Genomic DNA, 25056 nt, shown 5'->3' on the forward strand with positions numbered 1-25056 from the left:
ATTGGGCATGCACAGCAGCCTCCAAAATGGCCACCACAATGGAAGGCAGAGCCTAAATGGGCAAAAGACTGTCTGAACTTGGTGACTTGAGCATATACAAAGGACGATGGGTAAGTAAGTACCATTGGAGACTCCTCCCCAGGCAGTGCCCCCTGGAGGGGTTGAATAAATTAAAAATATTTTTAAGTAAGTACCCCCCGAACAGGACAGGGGGTTCAGTTTAATATCAAACAGAACCAAAGAGGGGGGTTGGTCCAATATGAAGCCATCAATGTTGAACAACAACAACAAATATTTACATACCACTTTTAAACAAAAGTTTTCAAAGGAATTTACATAGAGAAATAATAAATAAATAAGATGGATCCTGTCCCCAAAGGGCTCACAATCTAAAAAGAAATATAAGATAGACACCAGCAACAGTCACTGGAGGTACTGTGCTGGGGGTGGATAGGGCCAGTTACTCTCCCCCTGCTCAATAAAGAGAATCACCATGTTAAAAGATGCCTCTTTGCTTCATTAGCAGGGGTTAGCAGAATTGAACCTGTTCGCATATCCCTACATCTGTACCACCTTTCACACAATGCAGGTTTGGCATATATTTGCTTGTAGGGCCAAACACATGTTTTGGTTACTCAGTGACTGTGTAACCCATGAATCAGCTCTGGTTCATGGGCAGTCACCAGAGGTAGATCGTAGCCCAGAGTCAGGACTGGAAAGGCTCAGCAGAGGAGACCCAACCAGGAACTGGACTCATAAAGCTAACTGGAGCCAACTGGGGAGCCAAGGGTAAAAGTCGAAGGACAACATGAACTGGGATTGGAAGTTTGGACCTTAGAGAGGAGAGCTGGTCTTGTGGTAGCAAGCATGACTTGTCCCCATAGCTAAGCAGGGTCTGCCCTGGTTGCATCTGAATGGGAGACTTGATGTGTGAGCACTGTAAGATATTCCCCTCAGGGGATGAAGCCGCTCTGGGAAGAGCAGAAGGTTTTAAAGTTCCCTCCCTGGCTTCTCCAAGATAGGGCTGAGAGAGATTTCTGCCTGCAACCTTGAAGAAGTCACTGCCAGTCTGGGAAGACAATACTGAGCTAGATAGACCAATGGTCTGACTCAGTATATGGCAGTTTCCTATGTTCCTATGTCAGCGCCACAGCCAGAGTTCAAGCCAACCATGAACCAAATTCAGAAAACACAATGTACCAGGACCAGAGGCGTAACTAGGGAAAACAGCGCCCGGGGCAAGCACTGAAATTGTGCCCCCCCGCGCCCCCCCCCGCCGCCCCAGCATACATCTGACTGACACACATGTTTCAGAAAACTTTTATTTTAAAAATTTAAAAAATTACAAAAATTACCAAACATTTCAAAATGCGATAAATAACCAAAAAATGCGATAAATAACCAAAAATGCGATAAATAATCTTTTCTCAGACTAATCTACTTCACAGTGTTAGGAGGATGAAATGAGGAGAGGGAGAAAGAACCATATTCACCACCCTATGTTCCTTGGAGGAAGCACCAACTAAGCATGTAAGAAAATAGACATTACATTTGTCTTTAACATGCAAAGGTAAAGTGTGTCATCAAGTCGATTTCAACTCCTGGCACCCACAGAGCCCTGTGGTTTTCTTTTGGTATAATACAGGAGGGGTTTACCATTGCCTCCTTCTGCGCAGTATGAGATGATGCCTTTCAGCATCTCCCTATATTGCTGCTGCCTGAGACAGCATAGCTCACTCAAGGGCCCTCGCCATGGTAGCAGCGGGGATACCAACTGGCAACCTTCTGCTTGTTAGTCAAGCATTTCCCCACTGCACCACTTAAGGTGACATAACATGCAACGGGCTATGTCCTTAAAGAAAAAAATGGCTAACACATATTGCCCACAGCAGAGAGTCCTACTGATTTAAGTGAAACTTGCATCTAAGCCAGGCCTGCACAACATAAAGCCCAGGGGCCAGATCCAGCCCACAGGGACTTTTTTTGCTGGCCCATGGGAAGGAAATTCCTGCAGCCACATCAGGAGCCATGAAGAGCACTTGGCTTGACATGTGACAAGCAGAAGCAGCTCAATGCATTTGTCCACTTGAGACCAGATGTTCCTCACCCACCTTGCTGGTCCTGCCCCTATATCAGAGCCCACTAACACCATCCCTCATCCCCCTTCCTCCCCCCCCCCCCGACTCCAACCCTCTGCACCCTTGCTAATTTTCATGTAATTAATGTGCTAAAGTCGTCCTTGGCCCCTGTAAACCAAGTCATGGTCGTTTCCGGCCCACGAGGACATTTTAGTTGTGCACCCCTGATCTAAGCCATGCCGTTAGGATCAAGGTCCTGCTCTCCTCGCTCACATTATGATAAGAAAAACAATAGGTACAGTGTTCCTTGGATGCGTTACAGCATCTGTACAAGTTATGAATTATCATAGCTGTAAGAGTTTATAGTTATGCAAATAGAGGAAGTGTGGTAGCTTAGCAAGCCAAGTATTCTCGACAAAAACACCACAATACACAATGGTGAATTCAACACATTATATTCTACACCTACTGAATACAAGTATTTTTTGTATTTCAATTTATTTATTTTTACAGTATATATCCCAGAAAATGTTTGCTTAAAGTTTACTTACACTAGAAGGCTTGTTACTAAGCGCTGGTTTGTGGTTGGTTGTGCCTGCAGTTCTTCCAGTCAGCAGAGGTGCTATTATTGTTTTTTGAGAGAAAACAGTATTGTTAACTTTGTACACTGCCTAGAGATGTCTATATCAGGTGGTATAGAAATATGATAAATAAATAAATAAATAAATATTTAGCACATTTATGTAAAGAATGATGGCTATGATCTAGATATCGAGTATTATAAAGCTATAGTGTTCAGGATATGGTTTGAGGGCTATGGCCTAAAATGTTTCCCCACATTAAATCTAATAATTTCATAAACTACCATAATAAAGTTGGGAGAAGAAGCACAGTTCAATATGTTAGTTTAATCACTTAAGGATAGTTATCCAAATCACATGTCTGGCCCTACCTTTTATATTTGGAAAGCTCTGAACACAATAGTCTGGATTGTTAGGTTTTAAGAGCTCTAGAAGATAATAAGATCACCCATGACTTAAGCAACAGCAAATGCCATGGGATAAATGGAAAAGCCAAATCGATATTTATCAGAAGGGAAGTATTCCTAGAAGACATTAATTTATTTACTTAAAATTTAATATTCCTTTTAAAATAAGAAAACAGGAACAGTTTCCAGTGATGCATTGATATACTTTTAAAATAAACACAAGTAATAAAAATGAGAATAAAACATCACCGTTTAAGAAGAGATCACATTCAACTTCTTTGGCAGATTAGAAGCTTTCTTAAACAACATTTTAGTTTTTTTCCCATAAGGCAAGGAAAGAAGAGTGATGGCAAGCTTTGCTAAGCAGAGAATTTCATAGAACCACCACTGTAAAGGCCTGTTCCTTGTACCTGCTGATGTTAGCTGAGTTAAGATTCACACATTTGAACAAAGTATGAGTTACATGCAAATGCACCAGCTACATGGAAAACCACATTCAGAAGAAGTACATTTTTTATTTAACACATGGTGTAAAAATTTGTAATGGCCATCTTTATCACTATCATACCCTGTCCTGTGAGCTTCTACAAACACCCTGTTTTATTGTAATTTCAAATAATCAGAACAGTTCAGTAACATAGACAACCTTAACACATCTTAGATAAAGAGCAGGACTTCCAGGTTTATTAAGCATTTTCTTTATTTATTTTAAAATGTTATATCCCACTTAAAAGGTGTTCAAAGTAGCTCATAACAATTTTAAGCTAGTCTGGGGAAAATTATTAACAATACAGTAGTTAATAAAATAGCATTCAGTATTCCAGTGAGTAGAGTGGCTAGCAAGATGATTCCCCCGCACAGTTGATGAGGCTTTTGTTTTTGGGGGAGTGGAGCAGGAAGCAGGAAAAGGGATTTTTGCGTGTCCCACCCCCATCTACTGATACCATTGATACGTGTGTGTGTGTGTGTGTGTGTGTGTGTGTAAAAGGGTGGGGTTTTTTTGAACACCAGTTTCTCCCATTTCAAACCCACCCCCCGTTTTGTTTTTTTTTTGCAAAAGGAGGAGAAATGCGCTTGATTCACTCGTTAAACAAACAAACAAACAAACAAACAAAAACTTGAGGGGGGGGAAATACCCTCCTTTCTTATAAATGAAAACCCGAAGGCACAGCGAAACAGCTTCCCCCCCCCGCCCCCACAAACCTGGAGAGCCCTTTAGAGCGTCGCAATGATGCGGCTCAGACGCAAAGAGAGGGAAGGAAGGAGGCAGCACGCGCAGTACAGGGGTGTGGCTGGGGTTTGTTGGTCTGACTGCACTGGAGTGGGGGGGGGGGAAAGGCTCTTTTTTTGGACAATCGGCCCCAAAGCAGTTGCTGGAGCTCAAAGAGACCGCAGAGAGGGAGCTGCAGGAGCGAAGCGTTAGAGCAAAATGGAAAAAAAAATAGTTGGGGAAAGCCTTGGGGACGAAGTGGCTTCAGACCCAGCCAAGAAGACTGTAAAAAGTGAAAGAAACGCCTCTCTCCAGATCTCCCTGTCTTCTCATGGATCCGGCAGCAGGAAAAAGGAAAAGAATAAGGGATTATATATTTGGGGGAAAAACCAAACCAAAACCACTCCGGCAGAAGTTGTCCCCTCTCCCCCTCCCCTCCTTCCCAGCCCGCTCCCTTCCTTCGCTGGTAACCATGGCAGGGGATGGTGGCCGCTGATGGGAGATAACACGATCTTCGCTCTTCTGGGCTGCGCTGGCCTGGCCGCCGCGGCTTCATCGAGGACGAGGAAAGGAACACACACACACACACACCCGCTTCCCCGCCGGCGCCCCGGCGCGGGGCTAGCCGCTAGCGAGGCTGGGCAAATTTGATTTCACAAAAAGACACACACACACCTATTGTTAATAAATTGTTTGTCCTCTTGCTCTTGTGTCCGTCGTCGCTGCTGGCCGAATCCTCCGCTCCTCCACAAATTTCCCTTGCTTCCACTCCTTGGTGTGGCTTTTTAGTGACTATTGCTTGTGTTAGCAATGTGTCTAATCAATAGAGATGAGAAATAGTCTTCTGGAATGGAGGTCAGCTGAGTGGTGGGTTAAAGTGGCAGGAATCAGACCAAAACAGGTCCCACACAAAGACTCAGAGGGCTTCAACAATTCCCGCAAAGCCTGGTGAAAGTGGCTGTGGCAGAACGGGAATCGGGGATTGTTGTGACAGAAGAGAAAACACACACACACCTTGTTGTTGTGACCACCACGCTGGCTTCTTTAATTAATGATGACGCGCGTGAGCGCGACTCTCTCGAGGTCTGGACTCTGGTCTGGTTCCCGACCCCGCCGACGTTCTTGTTGTGCCTCCGTGTGCCTGCCCCCTGCCTGCGCCTGCTGCAGCCCCCAGGCAGCCCCAGCAACGACGCTCTCCTCGGCGGCTCCGCGTGAGTCCACGACTGCGCCACGTGCAGCCAGCCAGCCAGGCGAACCGAGCGAGCTGGGAGGATGGACGTGACGCATGCCTGCGCAGCGCAACTCGGCATGCCGCCGGCTGAGTCGCGCGTGCGTGCGTGTAGAGACCCGGCGGCTGGGCCACAAGAGGGCCTCTCTGGCTGGCGCCTGATCCAGAGCGAGCCTCAGCAGCAAGCACTGCACAGCACAGCAGTAAGCAAAAGGCGCCCGCCGTCAAGCCAGGCTGGCAGGCTGGTGGCCAGCAAAGCAATGGGGGGGGGCGGGCACGGAAGGGACCGTTCCGGGGGAGGGGGGCGCCGACGCTCTCCCCTGCCGGAGAACTTTGTATTTTTTTTTTTTTTAATTTTAAACTTTCAGATCAGCGGGGGTCATGCCCCTCCCCCACGTGACCCAGAAAGATGGCGCCCGGGGCACGTGCCCCCCCTGCCCCCCTATCATTACGCCTTTGACCAGGACCAATGAGACCTTAAATCTGAGGCAAAGTCTGAGCCCAGACTAGAAGCCTTTCTATCTTCCTGCTTTGTGAGGATCCAATGAACAGCCTGACTGGACAGGGCCTGAACCATTTCATGATCTGGCAAGGCTGCTGTAGTTCAGCTGTCTGTCACACGGGGCGGCAGTATGTAGGTCTCTAGATTCCCAACCTTAAGTGTAGGTAGCTGCTGACACCAAATCACAGGGCAGTGTGAAGGAGGATGATACATCTCACATACAGCTGAACTATGGATGTGTACCAGAGCAGTCAAAGTTTAACAGCTTGATTTGATGTACTGCTGCACTGGCACAGCTGTTCATGGTATCAACTGTAAGATCCCAGTGCCAGCATGGATAAGCAAATTTCCCTTGCTTCAGTGTGGAGACTTGACTTTTTCATGCTGTTTATAGTCATGGGCTGTTTGTTGGCCCTGCAGCCAGAAACAGCATCCTGTCTTAAGCTATTCTTCTTCAGAGAGGACAGTTTATGGCAAGGACGATTAGATGACCCATGTTAGCGATTTGGTGCAAATTACTTACTGCAGCAACAGCTAAGCATAATCTAAATGGACTGAGCTATAAAGCATACTAATAGTGAGTGCATCTTAAATGGTACTCCAGTAATCCAAAAGACTGTGGGCAAATTTGGTACTCTATGACTATTGGCTGATATCTAGAGCAGCATTCCAAGTACATGGCAGGAGCTGCATTCTTGGAAAGCGAAGCTGCTTCTACCTCAGCCAGAGCCTTCATGAACATGCACAAGGGAAGCCATTTTTGCTGATCTCCAGTGCCTCTGTGAGTACTCTGTGCCTTCTGATAATATGTCCTTGAGGGCTCTGCAGCCCTCAGGGACATATTCCTGGAAGACAACAAGCGAATATGGAGGCAGCAGAGTGAAAATTGGTTCCCTACCAACATGTGTGGCTCATGAAGATTCAACTTGTGATGACACAACCTTTTGCTGGCACAGCAAAACACTGTTCCGCATATTAATCACTATATATAGTAATATAGTGGTGTGTGGACCTACACATGTACTCATCAGTGCTGACAGAAATGTTTTGCAGCAGTATGGTGAAAATCCATGAAATGTGTATACCCTATCATATTCTACACAGATATAGAGAGTTCATGAATATGGCAAGGGTGACTCACTAGCTAGTAAATGTCTCTAGGCTGTAACTCCTTACCATTTAGTTGCTGTAAAATCCTGTCTCCACTATCTGTCAATGGACTGTGAGTTTGATTGATATTTTGAACCATGACTTCTTGCACCTCATTTTTCTAGATATTTTGAAAACTATAAATAAGAAACATGTTCATTTCATTTCACTTTTGCAGACAAACTTGAATAAAGCATATGGTTGAAAACTAGTGTGGTGTGGAGGTAAGAATGTTGACGTTAGACCAAGGAGACCTGCATTCAAATTACATCTCAGCAAGGAATCAGATCTCCCCCTAAGCATTTGAGGACTGCCCCCTCCCCATTTTATTAAACTTCACCCTGCCAAACCTAATAATCCATATCTTCAATCCCTGGAACACATTTATCTCCACCAAATGGCATTTCCTCTCTGTCTGTACTTCTGCACTCAGATGCAATATCTGTCTGCCTCACAGGGTTGTTGTGAAGATAAAAAGGAGGGAGCATGAATGCTCTCCTGAGCTCCTTGGAGGAAAGACAGGATATAATCAGACAGATCAGCTGTGCAATTGAAGTTTAATGGGTTGTTGTGAAATCCATAGCAGAATTTCCTTTAGTTCTTAATTTTACCCAGTGGAGCTACAGTTACTTGTGAAGCAAAATCAAATCCTCATTTGAAGTGAGAGCACATTCTCAAGGCTGAATGCTGCCTTTTCAGCACTGAAGCACATGAGAAGTGTACAAAGGGGACACTTTTCATGTTTCTTCTGAGACAACTACAAAACGTCAGTAAGAATCAGGCTTTGCAGACTCCTGTGTCCTTGCTAGTCCACCACCATCACCGTGCACTATACAGACAAGTGTGGGGGACCACTGTGAACTTGAGTTTCCAGTAATTGGATGTGTTGCCTGGAGCTCATCTGTCCACAAAATAAGCTTCCTATAGTAATGTTGTTAGGGTATCTACCAACCTCTAAATTGGTTCTTAAAGAGGATTGTGAGGATATTTCTGGATCCTTTTTAAATGTTTCTACAACACATTATAATGCCGATAATTTATTCCAGATTTCCTCTTCCTTGGGACATTATTATTGTAATATTTATTAAGGCTACTTTTATATAACAGGTAACTGTGAAAATGTAATTTTATGTTAAGGAGCGTGCCTCACCCTCGAATAGCTTCTTCATTTATTGATGAAGCAGCGCCACTACAGTTTTTCTCAAGTTTCAGATAAGCTCTCCTGTCAAAGGCATCAAGATAGGAAGAATCAATGTGCATTGTCATTTTGACAGGGCATACTTTCCTATTAGTAAGTTTATGCATCTGCTGAAGAAACAGAAAACCATCAGATTCTTGTGCTGATAATAGCAAAGATACAAGAAGATGCTGGGGGGTGTGGGGCATACTGTAGGTATTCATTTTGCAGATAGCTTGACAAAGGGACTTCGTAGACTTAGCAAAGCTCTTGCTTAAACATGATTACTGCTTCAGCTTCAAGTAATTTTATTTCTGACGCCTACCATAATTTTGCATTTGCTTATCTTAGAGTAACTTTTTGTTTTATAGCTGCGTCCCGCATACACACAAGGGAATCCTAAGTAGATTTAACTAAAGCTCTATTCAGTAAGAACTCCAATTTCTCCTCCTCCTCCTTTCCCTCCCTCCCCCCCATCACTACAGGATCCCCACTGGGACAAATGTCCAAACAAGCAAACTGCAAAAGATTACTGAACAGAATACAATATTCTTCTACCTGATTCTCATGACACCTTCTAGACTGATTGAATAACTTAAGAAGAAAACCTAATGAATCAACTGGGTGCTTTAGCCTGGTGTAAAACTTCTGCCAAGTCCATCTTAACTGTGTGGTTAGGATGTATATAGATCCGCTTCATTTATTTTTAAAGCCACTTGCTCTTTTATTTCTATGGTCATGAATTGTCCATATCACAAATTGCCATCAGAGGAATGGAAGATTTCATTTTCATTCCTCTCACCATCCGCTCTGAAGCTTTCCTAGCAACTCCTTTCTGAAAAGTTGTCAAGCAAATCCAGTCTGCTTTCTAAAGGCCAGAGTGAAATAGTGGCTGGGATGTAAGTGGCTGATCTGTTCTGATGTCACAGAGACTTGGCAGGTGGAGGGAATACCACCATCCTGAGGCATCATCAGGAGGTGGCCCATGGTGCACGGACCCCAATGAATTGCTCAGAACCCTGAATCTCATCAGCCACATCCCTCCTCCATTACCTCTTTCAGGAAGGAAGTGCAGCAGTGGACACACCTGCAGAGAGCATAGGAGAGAGCTCCCAGCCTCACCTAAATATTTGCTGCTTCCACCTTCATAAGTGGTGTATCATATTAGAACCTTTAAAAAGCATACATAATTATTCTTAGGGGAGGTGGGTATGCTTGAGTTTAATTATCAAAAGATCTGATTCCCAGATCTTTTTAGTACCTAGCAACACCCCTGCCACCCTCCTTTTGATTACCATGGGGAAATCAAACTGATACCACAGAAAGCCTGAGCAACTGTGGCTTAGGCAGCTAAGTGGCTTTTTAATGATGCACATTGCACTTGTGCAGATTAATAAAACACTACCAAAACCAGTCTTTTATCAAGATTCTTTTAATGCGGTATTTTGCCAGTATGCAGGAGTGAATGTGCACTTCAGTAAACTTCTGTGCATAGAGAAACTTGCTGCAGTCATATATGCAATCACATAAAGACAAAGTCCTATTCATAAGTTATGAGCACCAGTTGCACTTAAAACTGGAAAAGTGGAAAGGAAATCCAGCCCCGTGCTGTCATTCACCCCCTCCAGCTTTCATACTTATGGCCCAATTTGTCTGAAAGGGGAGGTGCTGTCAGCATTATGGCCAGCACTTCAGTAGCATCAACACTACTTCCCAGTCCAACAATATGGCATCCCTGGCAGTGCCAACACAACCGGCACTTCCACCCATTCACTCCACCCTGAGGTTCAAATGGGGGCACCTTGGTGCCTTGCCAGGGGTATAGAAGGTACCAGCTGTGCTCTGCAGTGATGCCAGGCAGAGCATTCTGCAGTACCTGCAGGACCCAGTTGTGGTGGACCGGATACAGATCTGGTCCAGTTTGAGGCAACATGTCACCAAGTCCAGCAGGACTTGACAACCATTGTCAGACAGTTCCTCTCCTGTCCCCCAACCAGCGTCCAGAGTGAGAGGGTGTTCTCCATGGCCAGAGATCTGGTGTTGACACCCCATATGTAGTAGCAAGCATGACTTGTCCCCATAGCTAAGCAGGGTCTGCCTTGGTTGCATATGAATGAGAGACTTGATGTGTGAGCACTGCAAGATATTCCCCTCAAGGGATGAAGCCACTCTGGGAAGAGCAGAAGGTTTCAAGTTCCCTCCCTGGCTTCTCCAAGATAGGGCTGAGAGAGATTCCTGCCTGCAACCTTGGAGAAGCCTCTGCCAGTCTGTGAAGACAATACTGAGCTAGATAGACCAATGGTCTGACTCATTATATGGCAGTTTCCTAAGTTCCTATGTTCCTACACCTGGTGAAGCAGCTGGTCTTCCTGAAGGCCAACCTCCCCCTGCCGGGCTATTCTGAGCTGGATGTGGAGGGTGAATGACTCAAGGTCATGCCACCCACTGCAACATCACTGTCAGCTCACCCTGACCAATCAGAAACAGAATGTGTCACAGTCTGGCCATTAGTGCTGATGACACATGCAGTCACACATACATGCCACCACCAGGCCTGGGATGATGATGGACTGGCGCCATGGGCCAGCACCAATTGAAGGCCATGGTGGAGAATAGGTTGATTTTGGTATGTGTTTGTTACTGCTATCCTAACCTTTTTTGAGAGCAGCACAGCCAGACACCCACACTCACCAACCATGGCCCATGTGGAATGGAATCTTTATTTTGGTCATTGACCAGACAAAGTGGTCCATGATGAGTGTGGACTGGTTCTCTGACCTGTGTCAGCCTGGCAGGTTGTCAGCCAGGGCCCAGCCAACCTACTACAACTTCTACTACAATATTAATATACTGCACATCAACCAAATTTCTCAAAGTGGTTGACACAGAAAAATATATAATACAAGAAGATGGCCCCCTGTCCCCTTTAAATTGCTCACAATCTAGAAAGAAACATAAGGCAGATACCAGCTACAGCCACTGGGGGGATACTGTGCTGGGTTTGGATAGGGCCAGTTGCTCTCCCCCTGCTAAATATATGAGAATCACCACTTTGAAAGATGTCTCTTTGCTTAGTTAGCAGGGGTTAAATAACCAGATACGAAGAGAAGAAAGAAGACTTCTTATCAAGTGTGTGTTTTCCTTTTTCTCAGCATAGAGAAAAGAGCCCCTGGTGGCGCAGTGGTAGAACTGCCGCCCTGTAACCAGAAGGTTACAAGTTCGATCCTGACCAGGGGCTCAAGGTTGACTCAGCCTTCCATCCTTCCGAGGTCGGTAAAATGAGTACCCAGAATGTTGGGGGCAATATGCTAAATCATTGTAAACCGCTTAGAGAGCTCCGGCTATAAAGCGGTATATAAATGTAAGTGCTATTGCTATTGCTATTGCTATAGTTTAATATGCTTGCTGTGCTGCTGCTGCTGCTATGATTTGTTAGACTGACTATCTGCTTTTGCTGGATCTCAGATAGACAAAGGCAGAAGAACTTGGTCACCTGCCCTTCCTTCCTGGGACTTGTTGAGGTTTGGTCTATGAGATGGTGGTGTTGTGGCAAGAAGAAATGGAGCTCAGATCTCTCTAGTGTGTGTATAATATTTTTCTGGTGATTTTCTGCTGTGAGATTAGCTCCATGTGTCTGTCCTCGAAACTAACAAAGTTGCACTCTGGTCTGGTGGTCTGACACTGTGCTCTGCCTGGAATCTGCATTCTGCATTGCGAGATGTACACTCAGTCAAAATGTGGCTGAAGATGAAGAGGTCATTCTACTTGAGCTATGCAGCTGAAAATGAAGAGGTTGTTCTTCTTGAACTATGCTTGCAAAACGGTGCTGCTGCTGTTGCAATCAAGTCATAATTGTGTGTCTCATGTGTGGGAGAGCAACTTGGGGCAATGTTGCAGTGTGGGCAGGGCACCTGGCACTGTGTGGCAGGCAGAATCCAGGTCAGTGATTGTTTTCTGGACTATTTATGCCATGTTCTGTGTTGGGACTTGGGAAATTCCCATTTTTTTGCACTGCTGTATGTCTGTGTTTCATTAGTGTGGCAGTGAGTGCATGGAGGTGCTGTTTCTGCCATAGGGAATGATGGGGATTCAAACTGGCCCATTATTCCCCATGGGTAGTGCCTAGGGACACCGAAATGGGTTGGGTGGTAAGACATAATGGATGCTACCTACCACCCAACCTGCAAAGCAATTGGGCAATTTTTAATGAATTTTTGGCTTTTTTTCTGGATCATTAGTTCAACCCTAACTTAGTGATGATCATAGCACTCAGAGGTGAGACAGAAAACTTCCCTGCTATATTTTAGGGCTAGAAAACTTATTTACTGCTTACTGTTTTACGAAATGTAAATTCAATATGCATTTTTTTTCTGTTCATAGGCTTGCCTAGCAAGCATGAGGTTGCTGGTTTGAATCCCTACAGGTTCTTATATCGGGCAGCAGTGAATGTAGGAAGATGCATCTTCTCATTCTGCACGGGAGGAGGCAATGGTAAACCCCTCCTGTATTCTGCCAAAGACAACCACAGAGCTCTGTGGTTGCCAGGAGTTAACACCAACTCGATGGCACACTATACCTTTAGAAAGCCAGTGTGGTGTAGTGGTTAGAGTGCTGGACTAGGACTGGGGAGACCCAAGTTCAAATACCTATTCAGCCATGATACTAGCTGGGTGACTCTGGGCCAGTCACTTCTCTCTCAGCCTAGCCTACTTCACAGGGTTGTTGTGAAAGAGCAACTTAAGTATGTAGTCCACCGCTCTGGGCTCCTTGGAGGAAGAGAAGTCTATAAATGTAATGATGATGATGATGATGGTGATGATAATATGGAAACCTTTGACTTATCTTTACTTTTTCTTAATCCCATTGATTAACTATTGTGCCACCTACATTTTATGAGGATTAATATCATCTTCTACCTTCTGTTTCATCCTAAAATTCCTTCTGAATTTCCCCTCCATTACACATGTCCTCCACACTAGTTGACTGAAATCATCTTCCTGGAACACATTACACTGCTCATCAAAATGCATCTTTAAAAATTTAATACCTGATAGCTCATGTTTTTCACCCCAGCATTAATCCAAAATCATGCTGTAGCTCCATGAATTCTGCATAAAATAATTCATACTGTGTTTTCCAGAACAGTTCCCTGCCAACAGTCCATGAAGTGCATTAATACCATTAATACATTAATGTGGATTTTTTTTACTCTCACCCGCAATGAATTATATTGCCAAAGGACATTATTCAGAAATGGTCACCTGTATAAAATAAAGCACATCTCAGATTCTGGACTTGGTAAGGCACTTAGTCTTCTAAAACATTAAAGAGCTATAAGGGGACAAAATAATCTAATACAGATGGGCACACTACTAATGATACTGCAGCAGGCATCATATAGCACATTTATAGGACATGTATTACAAGGACACAAGAGCACACAATTTATCTGTAAGCATAAAGCCTCCTGGGAAGAGAATTCTAAATGAAGAAACAAGATTCTCTCTGTGTTTCCTGCCACAATCTTAAATGGAAAACAAGTATTTGTGTCAGAGCTAGAGGCCTTGTAAACGCTGAGTGCACAATCTAACCTGTTTTGTGGCATTGATTTCAGGGGAAGATTTAATTGATTTCATCTGAAATCACTGTCTGTCTGGACATGCAAAAAATAAAAAGAGAGACTTGTCACAGCATCCCCAGAGCACAGCCTTGCCTACCAATCATGGAAGCATCTAATATCATGCTTGCAGCGTTGGCTTTTCAGACAGACTCTGTAAGTGTGGAGAGTGGGCTGTAGTGAGGCTTCTTGGCTTGTCAGCAATAGCACAGGGCTTTCCAGTGCACTCTCAGGGCACTGTACTTGTGTAGAGTGTTCCGTTATTTTTAGGTGTCTGAAGGGGGCTAATATCTCCCATTGAACTAAATGGTACCTAAACGTTTCCAACTTTAGATGGATTATGCCTGTTAGCCTCACACTTACTTTGACTTGCCTTGGCTAGATATTTAAATCACATTTAAAGATCCCTCTTTCTTTTCCAAAATAGTATCTCCATTCTTCTCTATCCCAGCATGCTGCTGTGACATAGTCATAGTCACTGTATTGGTACATTGCTTTCCATATACATTAAGGTCAAAGCAATGCACACAAAAATGACAAAACCAGCAGCAATAATGGAGATACATCAGTAATGACAGAGGGACAATTCTGAACATTGTTTTAAATTTTAAATTATTCTAGTGTTTTAACATTTTGATTTTGTGCTGTTTTATTGTAAACTGCCCAGAGACATACGTTTTGGGCAGTATATAAATATGCAGACAGACAGACAGATAGACGGGTGATTCAATAAACAATTCCTTAACTACATTTCAAGATAACAATTCATAGAACTTAGGAAGAGCCTATCTAGTCAACATCCTGTTTTCCACAGTGGCCAATCAGGGGCCTCTGGGAAGCCCACAAGCAGGAAATAAAGGCAATACTTCTCCCTGCCACTGCTCTCTAGCAATTGGTATTCAGAGGCATACTGCATCTGAACCTGGAGACAGCATGTTGCCATAGTGATTACATGTCGGTAGCCATTATTAGTCATGTCCTTTGTAAATTTGTCTTTTAAAGCTATCTAAGCTCATTCACTACACAGCACATCAACACAATGTAAATAGACCTAAGATCAATGCCAGTAGGCCAATCAAAATATATTGATAGGTATTGCATGAAGAGTAAACAATCAACTAACTATTCATACATAACTAAACTACCTGAACAAGTTCCAAATTAGCAACAACGATACTCAACTCTGGCCTCAAGAGCAGCCCCCATCCACCGCTAAGCATTGACCTGAGACCAAGAAAGAGGCAGGACACAAAGCTATGGATGAAATGGTGCAGGTGGAACACCTGGCCACAACTTTGTTAAACAAAAAAAACCTATGTACATATTACAGCAAGGTTTGTGTAGATAGCTGGGTGGCAGCAACTACCATAATTTTGGGCAGAAAGGCGGTATCGGCATAAAAGCTGCAGTAAGGAGAAAAGGCTGAAAAATTGCAGAAACCCAGAAGAAATGCCGCATTGGTGTTCATGCCGCAGTTAGAAGTGGACATTATTCATTATTTTTTTCGGTTCTGTTGAATGCTTAAAATTTTACTACAGTTTGATCCTGAATTCTAGCATAAATGCTGCATTGGCGTAAACATCACATAAACAACTTTTAAAAATTACAGTAACTCAGCTAAAATCTCCTTGAGAGTATGATGAGATGAGACTAGCATCCTCATCTGCTCATTCCTCACATTCTAAAGTAACTAGCTGGAAGCTAAGCTACAAGCCAGGCAAACACCACAAGGGGAAAGCAGAAAGACCAAGGCAAAGACCAGCCACCCAGTTGGAGTATGCCACAGTCCCTCCATGTACCAGTGTTTAACTGAGGACTCTCCCACAGTTCCTGGCAGATCCCAGTCTCAAATGCAGCTTCCCCTTTATGTAGAGTGTTTTACCTGAGTCATCTTACTAGCCCTTTCCTGCCATCCAGCTAGCCCCAACCACAAAGTTGTGAAAGAATCAGCAAACTGAAACCACTAAGAGTTAACATAAAGCCTCCGTCCCAATGAGGGCAAAAATCCAACCACCCAATGGCCAATCAAGTTGACAGACAAATTCCCTCGTGGCTTCCATAAAAGGTGACTGGCAGATCCCAGGAAATGGCTTAAGGTTAATATATAGACTATGTCACCAAGCAACCAACAAAACCCCCTCCCTCCATTTCCAGGTGAGTCCCCTTTACTGAAGGTCCCAATTTAAGTCCAAGAAAAAGATGCTCATATACCCATAAGATCTTGTTGCATGAGTTCAGGTTCACCTGGTTCACACAGGGCCTTCTGAAGTTATTAACAAATTACTGATATGGCTCAGGACTAAGTCCTTTAACTTTTCTGGTCCTTTAAAAAATGAATTTAACACCAAGGCTGATGAACAATTCTGTAAAACTCAAATGCCTGTATAGCACAATGTGAAACTTGGTTGGTCCATTTTGTTTTTTGAAAATGGTCAACCAGCTATCTTGCTTTTTATCTCTTCGTGTCCCCATGGCAGTATCAGGACCTGCATTACAGATCTGATGTATTTTTGTGACTGGTTATTCCTACCTTGTTCTTCTCATAGTTTCTATCCATTAGGATTTTGTGTTTGAGTTGATTTACTCTCCTTTTGCCTTGCTGGTTCTTTTCCAGCTTGAATTACAATGTCCAGCATGATTCTGATTCAAGGTTGATTGTTCAATGAACTGGAAAAGAAGCAGACTTTTAGCACTTCTAGGAGAAAAAACTCCTCACTTAATGATTCTACAATTAGTGTTCCAGTCAATCTCTTAGGTGATAACGGAAATCCCCCAAGATCAATGTTCTAACTATACTTTAGTCCTCTCGTAAGAGCATTAATATTACCTGGTGCACTTCCCAGTCCTTCTGGAGTGATGTAATAGCATATAAAGTAGGCAAAAGGGGAGGCTGCTCAAGAATATAAAAGCTAAACTGCAATTTTGTGCTCTTTTATCCTCCTAAATAACATTTAACTTACTTTACTTTGGTCATAATTGGTTAAACAAATACTTAAATGCTGAATTCCTTTGGCACAGAGGAAGTTAAGCATTCAGATGTTCTACTGCGCTCTAAAGTTTCATTGGGTTCAGTAGGATTGCTCAGTACAAGGAGTTCTTGTACTCAAGTGCTTATGCTGTTGAGTATAAGAAAACTAAGAAAAACATTATTATATGCCATACACAACAATATTAAACATCTATTTGAATGAATCCAGCTGACATAATGTTGTTGTAATGTTGGCATAATGTCATCTCTCTAAAAGCAATTGTTTCTGTCCTTACTTCTATGGGCATTTATGTTTAATTAGGCAGATTGCTGGTTAACATCCCAGAATCGTTGACTGATGTTTCCTCTAGGGTTCTAATGGTTAAGATATAGTTGGGGAAACTGGGAATAGATAGGCTGTGTTTACCCATTTGAGATTGCAGAGAAAGACCATGTAACCATGGCGTCTAGATTAGGATACAGTATTTAGAGGTAGAGTTATTTAATAAGGTATTTATTTGTCCCAGGCAGCCCTGTGTCTGTTCTTTGACACTTGTAAAAAGGATTAAGAGAAACCCATTTATCCTTCTCCTTACAATACGCATCACTGTCTGTTAATTTTGTCAAGTGTCCATTGTCTGGCTTTCAAATATTTTGGCTGGCTCTTAGATCCAAAGAAAATTTGTCAAGTCCTGGTCTATGCAACAAACAAACAAACAAACAAATGGCAAGTTCACAGTTTGATAGATGATGATGATGATGAAGAAGATGAACTTTATTTGTTAGCTGCCCCATAACTAGTTGTTCTCTAGGTGGCTCACAACACAACATTAACATCAAATCAAAACACATAACACATTAAATCACAACTGACCAAAGGGGAGGGGGGTGGATACAAAATACAGGAGTACCTCGATACTCATGGGGGTTCCATTCCTGGCTGCAGCTGCGGATATGGAAACAGGGAATATCGAGGCATTAAAGTCAATGGGATTGTGGGTGTTATTTTATTTATGTATTTATTTATTTAACATATTTGTACACTGCCCCAAATGCAAGTCTCTGGATGGTTTACAAAAAACAATACAATAACAAATAAAAAGGTTACAATGTTACAATAATGTAAGATTTTAAACAACATTAAAACTATTAAAAACCATCAAACTATTAAAACAGTGTTGGAGTGATAGGTTCCCAGTTGGCCAGAAATAGCTAAAAAATGGCTGAAATCAGCCAAATTTCGGGGCGGGGGGGACACAGGGAGCTCCTTCCAATGCTTTCCTGCTTCCCCTGAGTCACGCTGTGCCCTGTAATGCCCCCAAATCAACCGGAAATCACTATTTTCTTTGTGTCTTTCCTTAAACAGAGCCATTTTGTGGCTCTGAGAAAGAGAATGGCAGCTAGAAATGACCCCTATGGTCATTTCCAGCCACCCCCAACCCAGGGAGAAGCACGGTCGACAGGGGCATATCTAGGGTGGGGCAGGCAGGGCATGTGCGCCGGGTGCCACTTGAAGGGGGCGCCATTTTGTAAAATTAATTTTTTTTTAAATGGCGGCCGAAAACAAATGGCCACCGTGCATGCTCAAATGGGCTCTGTGAGGCCCTAGGTCATGCCAGGCCTTGCAGAGGCCATTTGAGCATGTGCAGTGGCCATTTTGTTTTCAGTGACCTTTTTTTTTTTAAGATTATTTTTAAAAATGGCCACCGCACATGCTCAAATGGTCTCTGCGAGGCTCTAGAGGCCAGCGGGGGGAGGGAGAACCTTTGCAAAAAACAACAACCCACAGCCTTTAGGAAGCCCCCCAAAGGGGCTACAGGTAAAAAAAAATTGATATAAGACACTGTACACATATTCAGATTGGCACTATGTACAGAGAATTGGGGCTTGTGAATACCTTTCTGAAATACTAGAATATATTCCAAGCAGTGACATAGTTTACTCTGCATATCTTTTAATTATTTTCAGAGTATCTGGGAAAAGCCAAATTCTCCATTTATTTTTAAAACGTATGTAATAGTGATGCTAAAATACTTAGTAGAGAAATAGACAGGCATTTCTGTTTAGTTTTCAAAGTACACCTCCACATAGTATTTGGGTATTTCATGAGCCCCAGCATACTGAAATTTGTAGTTTTCCAGCATTTTTTGGTCTGGCTAAGTCCACTGCTAAATAGTTTTTGAAATATTAAAAGATTAACGAGCCTGACTTGTATTTTTGAGCTGATATTATGGTAAAGTTATCTGAAAGATGGGAGTCAGATGCTTGGACAGGGGGCACAATTTCAGTGTTTGCCCTAGGCGCTATTTTCCCTAGATACGCCTCTGACGGTCGATGTGTTTTTTCTTCCCCCCCATGTATGCCGAAGTTGGGTGTTTTCCCCCCAACTGAGGATACGCAAATCCGCAGATAAGGAATCAACGGATAACGAAGTTTTTCTGTCCTCTCCTATTCAAAGAAGACCAAATTGTGTAGCACTGTCCAGGAACGTCTACACACACACACACCCCACACACCCTCTCTGTCTTGGTCATGCTGGAGAATGACTGAGAGATGGGCAGGCCTGGGGAAGGACAATACAAATAATGGGACAGGGGACAGGAGCCCTCAGTGCCTGCAGCTCAGATAGATGACAGTGGCACTTTGTACAAGGACTGCAAGCTGAGGTGAATGTTTTCCCTGCTTTGCTCACATCTACTGCAGCTACTGCTGTCTTCAGAGAGCTGAACTGATCAAGTCTCCCCCCATTCTCTTCCCCAGATAATCTGAATCTCAAAATGAGGCTGCAATCCTAATTACTTGAAAGTACAGTGGACCCTCGACTTACGAACTACTCGACATCCGTAGTTTTCGACTTACGAACGACAAAAATGACCGGAAGTCGTTGCCGTTTTAGATGCAGCTTCCTCGACTTACGAATTTTTAGATGCGGTTTCCACGACTTACGAATGTTTCCAGACCTCCTTGGGTGCGCTTTTCAACTTACGAAAATTTCGACCTACGAACGTGCGTTCGGAACGGATTAACTTCGTAAGTCGAGGGTCCACTGTAATTCCATCAAAACCAACAGAGCATTTCAGAGAATGCATGTTTAGAATGCATGACCCCTGCTAACTTGGCACGACCCCTGCTAACTTGGCAAAGAGGCACCTTTTAACGTGGTGATTCTCTTTTTTTAGCAGGGAAACTGGCCCTATCCACTCCCAGCACAGTACCTCCAGTGACTGTTGCTGGTGTCTATCTTATGTTTCCTTTAGACTGTGGGCCCTTTGAAGTCAGGGATCCATCTTAATTATTTATTATTTCTCTGTGTAAACTGCCCTGAGCCATTTTTTTTTTTTGGAAGGGCAGTATTGAAATCAAATAAATAATAAATAATAATAGAATGGGAGCATTAAAGCAGCACGTACTTTTATTTCTCTTTCCAAAATCTAACAAATCTTCCACAGAAATGCTGTTTGCCCCTTCTTAGCCCCCCTAGAGTTTTTTCTGTTGCCACCAATTGCTTATCAATAGGGATGGCAGCTTGACTGAAGAGTGAGGTATAGTGAAAAGACTGTGGTTTCACTTCCTTCCTTGGCACTCAGGATATGAAGCAAGCAATGGTAGGGACAGTTAGGTGGAAGTCCCCTTTTGAAAAAGCCACCACAGGGAACCATTAAAGGAGGCACAGTGACTACCTGTTTCCAGAATGCCCCCATCTGGGCATTCCCATCCCAGATGCCCCTCTGATCATAGACAGAGGGCAGGGAACAGAGAGGAAGGAAGTGTGTTGAACGTTCTTGTATGTGTTCCTCCAACCATGCACAGACTGCAAGTTCAGCATGAGAAAGAGACAATTATGTCACACGGTACAGCAATCCTTCCATTATTTTATAAGCACTTTTTATACATTAATACAATTCTGAGGGTATGAAAAATTAACGTGACAGTTGGCACTGAGAAGATGAGATGCTGGTTTGGAAATGCCTGCTTGATTATCTTTTTTCACATCTTTGAGTCATGCAGAAGTGCTTTTGTTTCCCCAAGTGCATGACGGTTCGTTATGGTAGCAGTGCTCTGTCAATACGTCAGTGTAATTGTTTGTTAGTCTACAAGTTGTGTGCCTTCAAACATCTCAGCTCTGTCCTCTAGGGAACATCCATTCAGGATGCACCTGCCAGCAGCTGTTCCAGAACTTTTTCACTTTGGAGGAACACTTTCTGACTGACGGGCTGTCATTTGCCATCTTGTTAGCATTACAAACTAGTGAGATGGTGTATTTCTCCAAGATCTGTTTAAGCCAACTTCTAAGAACATAGCGTGTCTTATACCCTTCTCATTTCCATTCTCACCCTCCCATCATACAGATGGAACAATTATTTCTGAAGCCTTGAAAGGAAAGCACACTTAATATATCACGCACCTGTGGTGTGCTTAATTCTTCTTGGAATCTTCTGATTCCTAAAGTTCAAGTCCTCCACAGAAACATTATGGGTAACAATATGAGGACTGAAAGGATATGTGTTACTCGCAATGTGCTCTTGCCTTCCGGATCAAAATGCTGTGAGTGACCTGGAATTGGAGAAGCAAACCTGAGAGAAGTCACAGAGACATAAGAACATAAGAACAGCCCTGCTGGATCAGGCCCAAGGCCCATCTAGTCCAGCATCCTGTTTTGCACAGTGGCCCACCAGATGCCGCTGGAAGCCACAGACAGGAGTTGAGGGCGTGCCCTCTCTCCTGCCATTACTCCCCTGCAACTGGTACTCAGAGGCACCCTGCCCTTGGTGCTGGAGGTGGCCCACAGCCCTCCGACTAATAGCCACTGATAGACCTCTCCTCCATGAAGTCATCCAAAGTCCTCTTAAAGCCATCCAGGTTGTTGGCTGTCACCACGTCCTGTGGCAGAGAGTTCCACAAGTGGATCACGCGTTGTGTGAAAAAGTACTTCCGTTTGTTGGTCCTAGACCTCCTGGCAATCAATTTCATGGAGTGACCCCTGGTTCTAGTGTTGTGTGAGAGGGAAAAGAATCTCTCACTCTCCACTTTCTCCACACCATGCATGATTTTATAGACCTCTATCATGTCTCCCCGCAGTCGTCTTTTTTCTAAACTAAAAAGCCCCAGGTGTTGTAGTCTTGCCTCATAAGAAAGGTGTTCTAGGCCCCTGATCATCTTGGTTGCCCTCTTCTGTACCTTCTCCAGTTCACAAATGTCCTTTTTGAGATGTGGTGACCAGAATTGTACGCAGTACTCCAAGTGTGGTCGCACCATAGTTTTGTATAAGGGCATTATAATGTTAGCCGTTTTATTTTCAATCCCCTTTCTAATGATCCCTAGCATGGAATTTGCCTTTTTCACAGCTGCCGCACATTGAGTGGACACTTTCAATGAGCTGTCCACCACGACCCCAAGATCCCTCTCCTGGTCCGTCACCGACAGCTCGGATCCCATCAGCATATACTTGAAGTTGGGGTTTTTCGTCCCAATGTGCATCACTTTACACTTGCTAACATTGAACCGCATTTGCCATTTTGTTGCCCACTCCCCCAGTTTGGAGAGATCCTTTTGGGGCTGCTCACAATCCGTTTTGGATTTCACTACCCAGAAGAGTTTGGTATCATCTGCAAATTTGGCCACATCGTTGCTTACCCCTGCTTCTAGATCATTTATGAATAAATTAAAAAGCACCGGTCCCAGTACAGATCCCTGGGGGACCCCACTTCTTACTTCCCTCCATTGTGAAAACTCTCCATTTATACCTACCCTCTGTTTCCTGTCTTTCAACCAGTTAGCAATCCGCACATGTACTTGTCCCTTTATCCCATGACAGCTAAGTTTCCTCAGGAGGCTTTGATGAGGAACTTTGTCAAAAGCTTTTTGGAAGTCCAGGTAGACTATGTCAACTGGATCACCTTGATCCACACACTCGTTGACACTCTCAAAGAACTACAAAAGGTTTCTGAGGCAAGATTTACCTTTGCGGAAGCCATGCTGGCTCACTCCCAGCAGGGCTTGTTCTTCTAGGTGCTTTACAATTTTATCCTTGAGGATGCTTTCCATCAATTTGCCTGGAACAGACATTAGGCTAACTGGCCTGTAATCTCCCGGATCGCCCCTGGATCCCTTTTTGAAAATCGGTGTTACATTTGCTACTCTCCAGTCCTCTGGTACAGAGCCCGATTTCAGGGATAAGTTAAATATTTTGGCAAGGAGGTCGGCAATTTCACATTTGAGTTCTTTGAGGATTCTTGGATGGATGCCATCCGGCCCTGGTGATTTGTTAGCTTTCAGTTTTTCCTGACAGTTTAGAACATCATCCCTTGTCACTTCTATCCGACTCAGCTCTCTAGCCTCCATCCCTAAAAAGCCTGGTTCAGGAGCAGGTATATGCTCAGTATCCTCTGCCGTGAAGACGGATGCAAAGAACTCATTCAGCTTTTCTGCAGCCTCCATATCCTCCTTAATAATCCCTTTCACTCCCTCATTGTCTAATGGTCCAACTGCCTCCCTGGCAGGTTTACTCCCTCATTGTCTAATGGTCCAACTGCCTCCCTGGCAGGTTTCCTGCTTCTGATGTACTTAAAGAAGTTTTTGTTATTCCCCTAGATACTTTTGGCTAAATGTTCCTCAAACTCTCTGTTTGCCTCCCTTATTGTCACCTTGCATTTCTTTTGCCAGAGTTTGTGTTCCTTTCTGTTCTCTTCGTTTGGACAGGCCTTCCAATTTCGGGAGTAAGTCTTCTTCCCTTTTATGGCTTCCTTGACGGTACCCGTTAGCCATGCTGGCATCCTCCTGGACTTAGTGGTACCTTTCCTCCTTTTGGGTATACAATCTAACTGGGCTTCTAGTATTGTGGTTTTGAGTAAACTCCATGCACTCCGGAGCGAAATGACTCTCCTGATTTCCCCCCTCAGCTTTCTTTTCACCATACTCCTCATTTTGGAGAAGTTTCCTCTTCTGAAATTCAAAATATCTGTGTTAGATATCCTTGGTGATTCTCTCCCCGCATGTATGCTGAAATTGATGGCACTGTGGTCACTGTTCCCTAAAGGGTTGATGACACTGACATCACGCACCAGGTCCTGGGTGTCACTCAGAATTAGATCCAAGGTCGCCTTCTCTCTGGTCGGTTCCATGACCAACTGTTCTATGGCACAGTCATTTAGCATATCTAGAAATTTGACCTCTTTGTCATGACTTGAATGTGAATTTACCCAGTCTATGTGTGGGTAGTTGAAATTACCCATAATTACAGCCCTGCCTCTCCTTGACGCCTCCCTGATTTCCTCCTGCAACTCCCAGTCACTGTCGGCATTTTGATCCGGAGGGCGATAGCACGTCCCCAGTAGCACATTTCCTTTCCGGCCTTGTATAGTCACCCACAGGGTTTCTGTGGAGGACTCCAGTCCACTTAGGTTTTCTAGCTTGTTAGATTCTATCCCTTCTTTAACATACAGTGCTACCCCTCCTCCAAGGCGCCCCTCCCTGTCCTGAGATGTAATGATGGGTGATTTCAGACAGAGATCTAATGATTGGTGATTTCTAACTAGAGTGTAATTGCTACGTCTTTAGTGGTCCCAAACAGAAGCACTAGATATCATTCAAAATGCCCCTGCTAATTTGGCAAAGAGGCACCTTTTAACGTGGTGATTTTCTTTTATTTAGCAGAGGGGAGAGTAAGTGGCCCTATCCACCCCCAGCACAGTACCTCCAGTGACTGTTGCTTGTTTCTCTCTGATGTTTCTTTTTAGATTGTGAGCCCTTTGGAGACAGGGATCTATCTTATTTATTTATTATTTCTCTGTGTAAACTGCCCGGAGACATTTTTGGAAGGGCGGTATAGAAATCGAGTGAGTGAATGAATGAATGAAAATCTGCACAAGAAATCAAAAGACCTATCTATAATTGGGAAGCAAGAAATTGATCCTGTTATCTGATTCCAGATGCAAAGATTAAGGCATGCAAAGTAAGAATCACATAAGAACAAGAGTCATACACTAGACCATGGCATACAGCTTCCTGCCCATTTTCAGTGGCCAGTATTCTGAAGGTTGAACTGATGGGCCAATCAGATTCCAGTAGCTAGCACAGCAACTATATGATGATTCACAACTATATGATGATTCACAGGCTTGTTTCCTGCCATGTAATTCT

At 43.7% G+C, this 25056-nt stretch overlaps 1 long non-coding RNA gene across 3 annotated transcripts in view; it reads left to right on the forward strand.

The window, feature by feature from the left end:
* The window catches only part of LOC128325800 (uncharacterized), an 88505-nt gene that overhangs the window by 3602 nt on the left and 59847 nt on the right, over positions 1–25056 (forward strand). For 2 of the 3 annotated variants that reach the window (XR_008307635.1, XR_008307639.1), the window contains exon 2: positions 1432–1530. The exons of the other annotated variant lie outside the window; for it this stretch is intronic. This is a non-coding gene — a long non-coding RNA (uncharacterized LOC128325800). The remainder of the gene's footprint in view (positions 1–1431; positions 1531–25056) is intronic. 3 annotated transcript variants of the gene reach the window in all.

This window comes from Hemicordylus capensis, chromosome 5 (genome assembly GCF_027244095.1).
Source record: "Hemicordylus capensis ecotype Gifberg chromosome 5, rHemCap1.1.pri, whole genome shotgun sequence".
Lineage (NCBI taxonomy): Eukaryota > Metazoa > Chordata > Lepidosauria > Squamata > Cordylidae > Hemicordylus > Hemicordylus capensis.